The sequence below is a fragment of the Oncorhynchus kisutch genome, unplaced genomic scaffold, assembly GCF_002021735.2.
Source record: "Oncorhynchus kisutch isolate 150728-3 unplaced genomic scaffold, Okis_V2 Okis02a-Okis13b_hom, whole genome shotgun sequence".
NCBI classification, from domain to species: Eukaryota; Metazoa; Chordata; class Actinopteri; order Salmoniformes; family Salmonidae; genus Oncorhynchus; species Oncorhynchus kisutch.
Genome location: NW_022261979.1, coordinates 2,893,768 through 2,908,155, shown reverse-complemented (window position 1 = coordinate 2,908,155; position 14,388 = coordinate 2,893,768). Strand labels below are relative to the sequence as shown.

At 42.1% G+C, this 14,388-nt stretch overlaps 1 pseudogene; it reads left to right on the top strand.

Annotated features, from left to right (window-relative positions):
- Positions 1-8,239: 8,239 nt before the first annotated feature.
- Positions 8,240-10,532, top strand: LOC109876571 (dynein heavy chain 9, axonemal-like; annotated as a pseudogene).
- The last annotated feature ends 3,856 nt before the right edge of the window (positions 10,533-14,388 follow it).

Sequence of the window (14,388 nt, the reverse complement as noted above, 5' to 3'; positions counted from 1 at the left end):
ACTGCACCTTTATTTGCCAAGGTAGAGTACATGATCAGTGAATATATTCAATGTACAGGCTACAATGTGGGGATCTCATGCATGGTAATAACTACATGTATATACAACTTGCATCCTTGGCACAAAGTTAGATTATATTCTACTCAATCCATAGGCTTCATTAATGTCATTCAGACTGTTTTGAAGTTGATACAACTGGCTATGATAGCTGAGGCTCATAGCTAGGTTCTGAACTAATATGTATACCAAATGATTGGGTCCATACACAGATTGGCTAGATAACGTAAACTCACCCCATTCCGTACAAATGTGCACAACCGCAACATTCAAACGAGGCTACAAAGAAAACTAGCGACTGTGTTGACGTCAAAATCTGGGGTGTGAACTAGGTTTCTATTCAAGCGTTGGTCGACATGGTAATGGCTCTATAGTATTGGAGAAAAGTTGAAAAAACTGACCCTCCGTTACATCGAGACGTGTCATGTCATAACGTACAGCACTCTTAAAGCTACTATTTCGGTCTTATAGTCTCTCTCCACCAGGTGTAGCACTTCATCATCCTTTAAAAACAAGACATGGACAGTGACGGGGGTAAAGGGGGATGCCTAGTCATTTTTTTCGTCATCATTGCATGCGATCATCATTCTCAAAGCCGCTGTTTACTTCTAAGATCACTAGCACTGCCCTAAAAACCCAATTTAAAATTCAACACAAACCTTCAAATAGGTACAGTGGGGCAAAAAAGTATTTAGTCAGCCACCAATTGTGCAATTTCTCCCACTTAAAAAGATGAGAGAGGCCTGTACTTTTCATCATAGGTACACTTCAACTATGACAGACAAAATGAGAGAAAAAAAATCCAGAAAATCACATTGTAGGATTTTTTATGAATTTATTTGCAAATTATGGTGGAAAATAAGTATTTGGTCACCTACAAAACAAGCAAGATTTCTGGCTCTCACAGACCTGTAACTTCTACTTTAAGAGGCTCCTCTGTCCTCCACTCGTTACCTGTATTAATGGCACCTGTTTGAACTTGTTATCAGTATAAAAGACACCTGTCCACAACCTCAAACAGTCACACTCCAAACTCCACTATGGGCAAGACCGAAGAGCTGTCAAAGGACACCAGAAACAAAATTGTAGACCTGCACCAGGCTGGGAAGACTGAATCTGCAATAGGTAAGCAGCTTGGTTTGAAGAAATCAACTGTGGGAGCAATTATTAGGAAATGGAAGACATACAAGACCACTGATAATCTCCCTCGATCTGGGGCTCCACGCAAGATCTCACCCCGTGAGGTCAAAATGATCACAAGAACGGTGAGCAAAAATCCCAGAACCACGCTGGGGGACCTAGTGAATGACCTGCAGAGAGCTGGGACCAAAGTAACAAAGCCTATCATCAGTAACACACTACGCCGCCAGGGACTCAAATCCTGCAGTGCCAGACGTGTCCCCCTGCTTAAGCCAGTACATGTCCAGGCCCGTCTGAAGTTTGCTAAAGAGCATTTGGATGATCCAGAAGAAGATTGGGAGAATGTCATATGGTCAGATGAAACCAAAATAGAACTTTTTGGTAAAAACTCAACTCATCGTGTTTGGAGGACAAAGAATGCTGAGTTGCATCCAAAGAACACCATACCTACTGTGAAGCATTGGGGTGGAAACATCATGCTTTGGGGCTGTTTTTCTGCAAAGGGACCAGGACGACTGATCCGTGTAAAAGAAAGAATGAATGGGGCCATGTATCGTGAAATTTTGAGTGAAAACCTCCTTCCATCAGCAAGGGCATTGAAGATGAAACGTGGCTGGGTATTTCAGCATGACAATGATTCCAAACACACCACCCGGGCAACGAAGGAGTGGCTTCGTAAGAAGCATGTCAAGGTCCTGGAGTGGCCTAGCCAGTCTCCAGATCACAACCCCATAGAAAATCTTTGGAGGGAGTTAAAAGTCTGTGTTGCCCAGCAACAGCCCCAAAACGTCACTGCTCTAGAGGAGATCTGCATGGAGGAATGGGCCAAAATACCAGCAACAGTGTGTGAAAACCTTGTGAAGACTTACAGAAAACGTTTGACCTCTGTCATTGCCAACAATTGCCAACGACACGATTGGTGGCTGACAATACTTTTTTGCCCCACTGTATGTAATGACACATTATATAAGCTCTTTATAGTGCTTTATTTACATTTTAGAGGCGATAAGTAAAACAGATCGAGTGTGAAAAAAAGCTATTTTCCCGCACAACATTTCTCCTTCTCACTATCGCGCATTAGTTTCGCTTCCCCACCCACCATTTAAAAAAAGACCCGACGGGGCTCATTGCCTGCTTGCATTATGCAGAAACGGGCAGCGTTTAGGTCATGTAATTGATTCTGTTGGAAAGGGAGAAATTGTGCTTTACATTGATATTAGCATTACAGTTGTATTAAAGTATTACGTTTTTGGGGCGCTAAAATAAGGGCAATTGTACGGACCATGGCGATGTACGAGTTTACGTTAGCTAGCTACACATCCATAGGCATACAGATAATTTTTATCCTCCACTTCACAATAAGCAAGAACATAGCTATGCTATTTCATCTATCTGCATTGCATGGCAAATATCAGCAAGGCAAGCTTACAAAATTGTACATTCAATTCGCAGTAAATGCTTCAGCTAGCTAGATTCTTTACATCCACTGTTTTAACAAGACGAGAGTCTGGTTTCCTGGTTGTTTCAGGAGTCCATAAAACAGTAAACAACCAGAATTACAATTTCATACTCCTGTCACAACACCCATAAAGCTGTCAGCTAGCTTTCTAAATCTCAATTTTCATAAATTAACTTTATGATTAAAAAAAACATGCATAATCGTTTGTCTCTACATTATCTAAAATATTCCTATCAACTGTAAAAAAAATTGCATGATTCTTATATATATGCACTTACATTTGTTAGCATTCAAGTATTTTTGTCAGCCATTTTAGCTGAAGAAAGTCTCCAGCCTTAGGTCTCATAGCGTCAAATTCATCATGGGAACTACTCTATATGATTGGTCATCGCCCAGTGGTCGCCACTGGTGATTTGCATGAAGTTGGGAAAAGTTGATATTTTTCACCGCTTCCCACGCCACCTTCGCACCGCCAAAAGATCCCCAGCTCTCTCCACTTCTCACCGCTTTCCTTCCATTTAAATGTGGCAGGGTAGCCTAGTGGTTAGAGTGTCGAACTAGTAACCGAAAGGTTGCAAGTTCAAATCCCCGAGCTGACAAGGTACAAATCTGTCGTTCTGCCCCTGAACAAGGCAGTTAACCCACTGTTCCTAGGCCGTCATTGAAAATAAGGATTTGTTCTTAATTGACTTGCCTAGTTAAATAAAGGAAAAATGAGAAGCGGTGTTTTACCGTGTGGCAACCTGTGCTAGTGTATCATGCCCGTATATCACTAGCGCGTGCAGTAGCCTCCCCCAGGTCCTAGTGCCCACTTTTAAAATGAAACAAAAAAGATATCACAGAGAAAATATATTGACGGATATATGTATTTATTTAGGGGGGGCTAATGAATATTTTAGGCCTAGCGACGTCCCTCCAATACTCTGTGTAGTTAATAGACTACAGTACCCTACAATATACAATACTCTGTCTAATTTATAAACTACAGTACCCTACAGTATACAATACTCTGTATATTTAATAAACTACCGTACCTAACAGTATATAATACTCTGTATATTTAATCAACTACAGTACCCTATGGTATACAATACTCTGTATATTTAATCAACTACAGTACCCTACGGTATACAATACTCTGTGTATTTAATCAACTACAGTACCCTACAGTAAACAGTACTCAGTGTATTTCTGTCTCTGCAGGAGTTGATGTTGGACAGCGCCAAAACAATAAACCCCCATCTGTTTGAGAAACTAGAAGATCTTCAGAAAAGGTTCACATGGTCAATCACTTTGAAGATATAAATGTTTTTCGTAGCCTTTATCCGTCTACGAGGACCGCCCCCAGGATACAGTGGTTGTTAGACTACTCAGGCCAGGTAGCTCTCGCTGGCTCTCAGGTCTGGTGGAGCAACGACGTGAGAATGGTATTTCAGAGGCTGGAGGACGGGTTTGAGTCGGTGCACAAAGACTACAAGAAGAAACGGGTGACGTGTGGCTCCATGTAGGATCCTTTTGATTAAGATCCAATATTGTAAACACAAAACATTTTTTGTTAGAGCTCAACAAAGAATGTACAGGTGCATTAACCATTTTTAATGGCTGTCAAATTTGAAATGATGGAAGTTGCAGGCCTCAATCTTCCTCTGCTAGAAGACACAGACCCAGTAGTTATCATACCTTTCCATCCCATTATTACCTCCCAGAGGTATTATATTCTCCTTCAGTCTATGCACCTGTAGTGGGGGTGGGGACAGGGACAGGTGGAGGTGTTGAATGTAGCTGTCAGTCAGAAACATGGACACCTGCTCTGTTATCTCCTTTCATAGCCCCAAATACCACTCTGTTCACTATGGCTATAGGGCCTCATATGGCTTGGGTAGTAGTGTACTAGTGTACATAGGGAATCGGGTGTGATTTGGGCCTGTAGAGTGTGTCTGTAGAGCCGTGTTGGGAGGCTGAGGGAGGCTCACAGAGGGTTGTTCTATATCAGTGTTGTCACTGTTGTCAGCAGTATGTGGTTAAGGTTAGCACGTCCTTGGTCGTGATGGGCTGTTTGAATAATCTCCTCCTTCTGCATCCCAAATGGCAACCTATTTCCTGTATAGTGCACTACTTTTTACCAGGGGATCCATAAGGCTCTGGTCTAAAGTACATCACTATAGGGGATAGTGTGCCATTTGAGAAGCAGCCCCTGCTCCTCTTCAACCTACAGACCCACTGCTGATTAGATCCCCTGACATACTAGACTGGTGATGAATGCAAGCTGCTGTCCCTTGGTGTTTTACACCAGTTGGTCAAATTTTTGTTTGTTTACTTGACTTGTGGGGACTTCTGGTTCCCCACAAGTATAGACACACACACACACACACACACACACACACACACACACACACACACACACACACACACACACACACACACAGACTCCCTCACCCTTCAAGGCAACACTTTGATGAATGAGGTGTGTTCTTATTTTACCGGTATTCTACTCCAGAGGTGAAATGACCTGCCTTTGTGAAAGCGGTGTACTGCCTGATGAAAATGTAAATGTAAACATCTATCCATCCATTAGTTTATCCATTTATTTTGTAGATATATTTTCCTTAATTATTTTCCTCTACCACCCCTCCCCTAATTGGAGTAAACTAATGGACAACAATTAGGTTTCTAATTGTATTATTATATTATTGAGTAATTGACTGTGACTTTTCAAATCACCCATCAGTGCTATTTGCAGAGTTATCTCCAGGTAAATTTTGCAATTCTTCAGCCATTCCTGAACCTTCTACCAAAAACAAGCTACATATGGACAGTATCAAAATAAATGATCTAATGATTCTGTCTCTTCGCAGCAAACTTGCAGAGCTGAGCTGGTTTTATTCCCCATATACAGTGCCTTGCGAAAGTATTCAGCCCCCTTGAACTTTGCGACCTTTTGCCACATTTCAGGCTTCAAACATAAAGATATAAAACTGTATTTGTTTGTGAAGAATCAACAACAAGTGGGACACAATGATGAAGTGGAACGACATTTATTGGATATTTCAAACTTTTTTAACAAATCAAAAACTGAAAAATTGGGCGTGCAAAATTATTCAGCCCCTTTACTTTCAGTGCAGCAAACTCTCTCCAGAAGTTCAGTGAGGATCTCTGAATGATCCAATGTTGACCTAAATGACTAATGATGATAAATACAATCCACCTGTGCGTAATCAAGTCTCCGTATAAATGCACCTGCACTGTGATAGTCTCAGAGGTCCGTTAAAAGCGCAGAGAGCATCATGAAGAACAAGGAACACACCAGGCAGGTCCGAGATACTGTTGTGAAGAAGTTTAAAGCCGGATTTGGATACAAAAATATTTCCCAAGCTTTAAACATCCCAAGGAGCACTGTGCAAGAGATAATATTGAAATGGAAGGAGTATCAGACCACTGCAAATCTACCAAGACCTGGCCGCCCCTCTAAACTTTCAGCTCATACAAGGAGAAGACTGATCAGAGATGCAGCCAAGAGGCCCATGATCACTCTGGATGAACTGCAGAGATCTACAGCTGAGGTGGGAGACTCTGTCCATAGGACAACAATCAGTCGTATATTGCACAAATCTGGCCTTTATGGAAGAGTGGCAAGAAGAAAGCCATTTCTTAAAGATATCCATAAAAAGTGTCGTTTAAAGTTTGCCACAAGCCACCTGGGAGAAACACCAAACATGTGGAAGAAGGTGCTCTGGTCAGATGAAACCAAAATTGAACTTTTTGGCAACAATGCAAAACGTTATGTTTGGCGTAAAAGCAACACAGCTCATCACCCTGAACACACCATCCCCACTGTCAAACATGGTGGTGGCAGCATCATGGTTTGGGCCTGCTTTTCTTCAGCAGGGACAGGGAAGATGGTTCAAATTGATGGGAAGATGGATGGAGCCAAATACAGGACCATTCTGGAAGAACACCTGATGGAGTCTGCAAAAGACCTGAGACTGGGACGGAGATTTGTCTTCCAACAAGACAATGATCCAAAACATAAAGCAAAATCTACAATGGAATGGTTCAAAAATAAACATATCCAGGTGTTAGAATGGCCAAGTCAAAGTCCAGACCTGAATCCAATCGAGAATCTGTGGAAAGAACTGAAAACTGCTGTTCACAAATGCTCTCCATCCAACCTCACTGAGCTCGAGCTGTTTTGCAAGGAGGAATGGGAAAAAATGTCAGTCTCTCGATGTGCAAAACTGATAGAGACATACCCCAAGCGACTTACAGCTGTAATCGCAGCAAAAGGTGGCGCTACAAAGTATTAACTTAAGGGGGCTGAATAATTTTGCATGACCAATTTTTCAGTTTTTGATTTGTAAAAAAGTTTGAAATATCCAATAAATGTCGTTCCACTTCATGATTGTGTCCCACTTATTGTTGATTCTTCACAAAAAAATACAGTTTTATATCTTTATGTTTGAAGCCTGAAATGTGGCAAAAGGTCGCAAAGTTCAAGGGGGCCGAATACTTTCGCAAGGCACTGTATATACAGTATATATATATATAACATTATATTGTTTCCAAGAATTTTGTATAGTAATTTACATTGAAAAACTCAGACTTGAATCCAGCTTTGTTTTGTGTATCAGTTCATAAACCATGTGCCATTGAATTGGTACATCAAAAATCTCCTCCCAACTATTTTGCAGTCTATATGGCACAGCTGTACATTGTTTGGTCCTTAAATGAAATGGGTATACGTTTTTATTTATCACAATTTTCTTTAGCCAATGTTGGTCTTTAATACAGGGCCAAACAGGGCCAATACAGGGCCAAACAGGGCCAATACAGGGCCAAACAGGGCCAATACAGGGCCAAACAGGGCCAATACAGGGCCAATACAGGGCCAAACAGGGCCAATACAGGGCCAAACAGGGCCAATACAGGGCCAAACAGGGCCAACAGGGCCAAACAGGGCCAAACAGGGCCAATGCAGGGCCGACAGACAAGTTCCTTACTCCTCCCCCTTCCGCTTACCTCTTCCATTTTTGTGGTAATGCTGCAATTAGATGTCATTTTGAATAAAGTAGACATTTCCATATATTTTAGCTGCATGTGTGACATAAATCCACCAGTCCTATTTATGATATAATTTACAAAGATTATACCGTAAAAAATTCAAATGTTGTCCAAAAATATTGTGTTTTTTAAAATCAATTAGTATATTTGAGTTTAACCATAATATTTTTTTGTAATATATGTTCTGTCTTTTCTGGTGGATTAAACTGAAATTGCAACCAACTCTCTATTTCTTGTTTTTAAAACACTGATATTCTGGAGATTGTTTCATTTTCAGATAACTGAAAGTGAGCGGTTGTAATCTGAATAAAGGGAAAAGGCCGTTCTTGAACATGGGGTGAGACATTCTTACTAATCTGTTAGAGAGCCAGTTTGGATTTAAGTATAACTTTTGTATGACTGATGCCTTTAGTGAGAGGTCTAATGCTTTAATATTGAATCATTTCTGCCCTCCCAATTCATAATCATTATATAAATAGGCCTGTTTCATTTTGTCTGGCTTTTCCGTTCCAAATCAAATGGAATATGTTTTTACAGGTGACCAACAGGCAGGCTTTCTACTGGCTGTCTCATCTGATGCATCGCTGGGACGAGCAGTAGAGACACTGCCTGGCTAACATCTGTGATGTTCAGTTCTTCTACTCCTACCAATACCTGGGGAACACCCCTCGTCTGGTCATCACCCCCTCATTGGCCGGTCAGTACCTCAACCTAACCCTATGTTCATGTCCAGTTCAACCCTAGCCTCAACCACAGCCCTAATCCTCAACCCTAAATCTAACCCAGTCAAGTCATCAGTCCCCTCACAGACTGGTCCATAACTCTCCCCCTAAATCTGTACTGTCATCTCTCAGTTTATTTTGTTCATCTTGTCATTAGGTTTATTTCATGTTTACAACTGTGTTGCTATCAATGCTGATTAGAATACCAAATATTATCTCATTGTACTTTTATTTTGTATCCTAAAGAATATAATTATTCAGTAGTCAGGAATAGAGAGCTGTGATTAATGATCACTTTGTTGTTCTCAGTGTGTGATGTTGTTGTTGTTGTTGTTGTTGTTGTTGTGGTGGTCATGTGTAGGTGCTACATCACTCCGACCCAGTCTCTCCACCTGACTAAGAGTGGGACCACCAAGGACCGGGGAGGGGCCCTGGGCATCATGGTGTACGTCTTCAACTGCTCTGAACAGATGGACCTCAAGGTTAGAACAAGGCCACATTTGTTCCTATTTTTTGTTTTCTTGTCTTGACTTGTTTTTCAGTTGGAATATCACCAGTCACCACCTCCACAATATTGTGTTTTCATAATCATTGATGTTCAGTAGTTCTCCCTCTGCACTTGAATAGTTCCTTGTGCATGTTGTATAGCACCCAGGCGGTGTTTGTAATGTCATCCCCTGTCATGTCCAGCCTATAGGGAACATCTTTAAGGGCCTAGACTGGAGGGCCTACTTGATGAATTCAACTGTATCTTTGTGGAGGGCCTGTCAGTGGTAGCTGTGTAGGTCAAAACCATTCAGACTGCCATCCGCAACAATAGGAAGTGGTGGGGACTGTTTTTATCATGTGAACACAGGGTTATGTTCAACAGGGTGAATATGTTTTCAAATGGGGAGGTACAAGCCAAATGTTTTCCTTTTTCTGTTGCAAAACATTTTGATACGGTTTACCCTATTGAACATGACCCTGGTTCTTTGATTTGCACACAACACTACAAATCTGGATTGATTGTTGATGTTAATGTTCCTTAACCTTCTGTGTACAACACCAAGAGAAATTCCAAGCAACATCTGTTGCATGGCAATACTGTTTTCTGATTCAGATCACAACCGGAATACCATGTTATATATAACTTATCATCAGACACAACTGATAGTAGGGATCTTCATCACCATGAACCCAGGCTACGCAGGCAGGATGGAGCTACCATTCTCTCACCGTATTATTCTCTCTTCAGGTAGAGCTAGCTCAATTTGGGGAGGCAGGTAGCATAGTGGTTAGAACGTTGGACCAGTAACCAAAAGGTGGCTAGATCAAATCCCCGAGCTGACAAGGTAAAAATCTGTCATTCTTCCCCTGAACAAGGCAGTTAACCCACTGTTCCTATGCTGTCATTGTAAATAAGAATTTGTTCAAAACTGACTTGCCTAGTTAAATAAAATGAAGATTCTCTCACCATATTATTCTCTCTTCAGAGAGCTAGCTCCATTCTCTCACCATATTATCCTCTCTTCTGAGAGCTAGCTCCATTCTCTCACCATATTATCCTCTCTTCTGAGAGCTAGCTCCATTCTCTCACCATATTATCCTCTCTTCTGAGAGCTAGCTCCATTCTCTCATCATATTATCCTCTCTTCAGAGAACTAGCTCCATTCTCTCACCATATTATCCTCTCTTCAGAGAGCTAGCTCCATTCTCTCACCATATTATCCTCTCTTCAGAGAACTAGCTCCATTCTCTCACCATATTATCCTCTCTTCTGAGAGCTAGCTCCATTCTCTCATCATATTATCCTCTCTTCAGAGAACTAGCTCCATTCTCTCACCATATTATCCTCTCTTCAGAGAACTAGCTCCATTCTCTCACCATATTATCCTCTCTTCAGAGAGCTAGCTCCATTCTCTCACCATATTATCCTCTCTTCAGAGAACTAGCTCCATTCTCTCACCATATTATCCTCTCTTCTGAGAGCTAGCTCCATTCTCTCACCATATTATCCTCTTTTCAGAGAACTAGCTCCATTCTCTCACCATATTATCCTCTCTTCTGATCTGTGATCTGTGTGTCTCCAGACCACGCGCCATGGTGGTGCCTGACATTGAGCTGATCTGTGTGTCATGGTGGTGACTGAGATTGAGCTGATCTGTGTGTCTCCAGACCGCGTGTCATGGTGGTGACTGACATTGAGCTGATCTGTGATCTGTGTGTGTTCAGACCACGTGTCATGGCGGTGACTGACATTGCGCTGATCTGTGAGATCATGCTGTTGGCTGAAGGCTTCCTCAGTGCCAAGCTACTGGCCAAGAAGTTGATTACCCTGTACACACTCTGCAAGGAGCTGCTCTCCAAAAAGGTACCTTTAGTACTACACCATACTGCATTACACGCGCGCGCACACACACACACACACACACACACACACACACACACACACACACACACACACACACACACACACACACACACACACACACACACACACACACACACACACACACACACACACACACACACACACACACACACACACACACACACACACACACACAGGGATTGATAGTCCGGCCCTGCGCTAGACTAGTGTCCTGTTCAGGAGGTGTACTGGTACATCAAGCTGCCTCACTACAGAAACAGGAGATAGACTAGTGTCCTGTCCAGGAGGTATATTGGTACATCAAGCTGCCTCACTACAGAAACAGGTGATAGACTAGTGTCCTGTCCAGGAGGTGTACTGGTACATCAAGCTGCCTTACTACAGAAACAGGAGATCGACTAGTGTCCTGTCCAGGAGGTGTACTGGTACATCAAGCTGCCTCACTACAGAAACAGGAGATCGACTAGTGTCCTGTCCAGGAAGTGTACTGGTACATCAAGCTGCCTCACATCAAGCTGCCTCACTACAGAAACAGGAGATAGACTAGTGTCCTGTCCAGGAAGTGTACTGGTCCATCAAGCTGCCTCACTACAGAAACAGGAGATATGCTCCTGCTCCTATAAGCCGTTACATCTATCACAAGCCAAGGCTCATGCACCAATCCCCCACTACATCAATCCAATCCTCTATTATCACACACCAATCCACTACAACACACCAATCCACTATTACAACACACCAATCCATCACTACATCAATCCAATCCACTATTGCAACACACCAGTCCACTATTATAACACACCAATCCACTATTACAACACACCAATCCACTATTACAACACACCAAACCACTATTACAACACACCAATCCACTATTACAAAACACCAATCCAACACTACAACACACCAATCCACTATTACAACACACCAATCCACTATTACAACACACCAATCCACTATTACAAAACACCAATCCACTATTACAAAACACCAATCCAACACTACAACACTCCAATCCACTATTACGACACTCCAATCCACCACTACAACACTCTAATCCACTATTACAACACTCCAATCCACCACTACACCATACCAATCCACTATTACAACACACCAATCCACTATTACAACACACCAATTCACTATTACAACACACCAATCCACCCCTACAACACTCCAATCCACCACTGCAACACACCAATCCACCACTACACCATACCAATCCACTATTACAACACACCAATCCACTATTACAACACACCAATCCACTATTACAACACACCAATTCACTATTACAACACTCCAATCCACCACTACAACACACCAATCCACCACTACAAAACTCCAATCCACCACTACAACACTCCAATCCACCACTACAACACACCAATTCACCACTACAACACTCCAATCCACCACTACAACATACCTATCCGCTACTAAAACACTCCAATCCACCACTATAACACTCCAATCCACTATTACAACACACCAATCCACCACTGCAACACACCAATCCACTATTACAACACTCCAATCCACTATTACAACACTCCAATCCACTATTACAACACTCCAATCCACTATTACAACACACCAATCCACCACTACAACACACCAATCCACTATTACAACACTCCAATCCACTTTTACAACACTCCAATCCACTATTACAACACACCAATCCACCACTACAACACACCAATCCACTATTACAACACTCCAATCCACTAATACAACACTCCAATCCACTAATACAACACTCCAATCAACCACTACAACACACCATTCCACCACTACAACACACCAATCCACTATTACAACACACCAATCCACTATTACGACACACCAATCCACCACTACAAAACACCAATCCACCACTACAACACACCAATCCACCACTACAACACTCCAATCCACTATTTCAACACTCCAATCCACTATTACAACAATCCAATCCACTATTACAACACTCCAATCCACCACTTCAACACACCAATCCACTATTACAACACACCAATCCACTATTACAACACACCAATCCACCACTACAACACACCAATCCACCACTACAACACACCAATCCACCACTACAAAACTCCAATCCACCACTACAACACTCCAATCCACCACTACAACACACCAATTCACCACTACAACACTCCAATCCACCACTACAACACACCAATTCACCACTACAACACTCCAATCCACCACTACAACATACCTATCCGCTACTAAAACACTCCAATCCACCACTATAACACTCCAATCCACTATTACAACACACCAATCCACCACTGCAACACACCAATCCACTATTACAACACTCCAATCCACTATTACAACACTCCAATCCACTATTACAACACTCCAATCCACTATTACAACACACCAATCCACCACTACAACACACCAATCCACTATTACAACACTCCAATCCACTTTTACAACACTCCAATCCACTATTACAACACACCAATCCACCACTACAACACACCAATCCACTATTACAACACTCCAATCCACTAATACAACACTCCAATCCACTAATACAACACTCCAATCAACCACTACAACACACCATTCCACCACTACAACACACCAATCCACTATTACAACACACCAATCCACTATTACAACACACCAATCCACCACTACAACACACTAATCCACTATTACAACACTCCAATCCACTATTACAACACACCAATCCACTACTGCAACATACCAATCCACTATTACAACACACCAATCCACCACTACAACACACCAATCCACTATTACAACACTCCAATCCACTATTACAACACACCAATCCACTACTGCAACATACCAATCCACTATTACAACACACCAATCCACTATTACAACACACCAATCCACTATTACAACACACCAATCCACTATTACAACACACCAATACACTACTACAACACACCAATCCACTATTACAACACACCAATCCACTAGTCTTTCTCTGTAGTCTCTCTCTGTTGTCTCTCTGTAGACTCTGTAGATTCTCTGTAGTCTCTCTCTGTAGTCTCTCTCTGTTGTCTCTCTCTGTTGTCTCTCTGTAGCCTCTCTGTTGTCATGAGAGGCTACTGTTGTCTCTCTGTTGTCTCTCTGTAGACTCTCTCTGTAGTCTCTCTCTGTAGTCTCTCTCTGTTGTCTCTCTGTAGCCTCTCTGTTGTCATGAGAGGCTACTGTTGTCTCTCTGTTGTCTCTCTGTAGACTCTCTCCGTTGTCTGTAGACTCTCTCCGTTGTCTCTCTGTAGTCTCTCTCTGTAGTTTCTCTCTGTTGTCTCTGTAGATTATCTGGAGCCTCTCTGTTGTCTCTCTGTAGCCTCTCTATTGTCTCTCTGTTGTCTCTCTATTGTCTCTCTGTTGTCTCTCTATTGTCTCTCTGTTGTCTCTCTATTGTCTCTCTATTGTCTCTCTATTGTCTCTCTGTAGCCTTTCTATTGTCTCTCTGTTGTCTCTCTGTAGTCTCTCTGTTGTCTCTCTGTAGCCTCTCTATTGTCTCTCTGTTGTCTCTCTGTATCATGTAATTAACTAGCAGCACAGCCAGAGTT